Raw genomic sequence first — 739 nt, forward strand, 5'->3', positions numbered from 1 at the left:
AGCTATTTGATTTACTCCATAGTTGGCTAAAGAATCGACCTTCATAGACATCGCTTGTAGCTGCGCTGCAATAGCTGTAGCTGCATCAACTTCCAGAATACCTGCTACCTTCCCAGGCATCATCCTTTGAGTCGAGTTTTGATACTCGTTTGCAGCCATAGTTTCAATGAGATTATAGGCCTCAGTATAGCTTTTGGCCCACAAGGCGCCTCCAGAAGCTGCATCGAGCATGGGCCTAGATTGCGCCCCCAAACCATTGTAGAATCCAGTGATCACCATCCAGTCAGGCATACCATGATGTGGACACTTTCTCAACATCTCCTTGTAGCGCTCCCAGGCTTCGCACATAGATTCTTCTTGTTGCTGCGCAAACTGAGTAAGAGTACTCCTCATAGCTACAGTCTTGGCCATTGGATAGAACTTCACCAGAAACTTTTGCGCAAGATCTTCCCAGGTAGTGATGGAGCCAGCTGGTGAAGAATGTAACCATTCTTTAGCTTTGTCCCTCAGAGAGAATGGGAAAAGCCTCAGCTTGATAGCCTCATCAGTAACACCATTATATTTGAAAGTACTACAGATCTCGACAAAATTCCTGATATGCATGTTGGGATCTTCAGTCGCAGTACCTCCGAAAGAAACAGAATTCTGCACCATCTGAATAGTGTCTGGCTTGATTTCAAAAGTATTGGCCTGAATATCCGGATGAATGATGCTTGAGTGAATTTCATCAATTTTAGGC

At 44.8% G+C, this 739-nt stretch overlaps 1 non-coding gene across 1 annotated transcript; it reads left to right on the forward strand.

The window, feature by feature from the left end:
* The first annotated feature begins 289 nt into the window (after window positions 1–289).
* On the forward strand, window positions 290–396 carry LOC141709761 (small nucleolar RNA R71). The gene has a single exon (XR_012570323.1). It is a non-coding gene; the product is annotated as a small nucleolar RNA R71 (small nucleolar RNA).
* The last annotated feature ends 343 nt before the right edge of the window (window positions 397–739 follow it).

Source organism: Apium graveolens, chromosome 2 (genome assembly GCF_009905375.1).
Source record: "Apium graveolens cultivar Ventura chromosome 2, ASM990537v1, whole genome shotgun sequence".
Classification (NCBI taxonomy): domain Eukaryota; kingdom Viridiplantae; phylum Streptophyta; class Magnoliopsida; order Apiales; family Apiaceae; genus Apium; species Apium graveolens.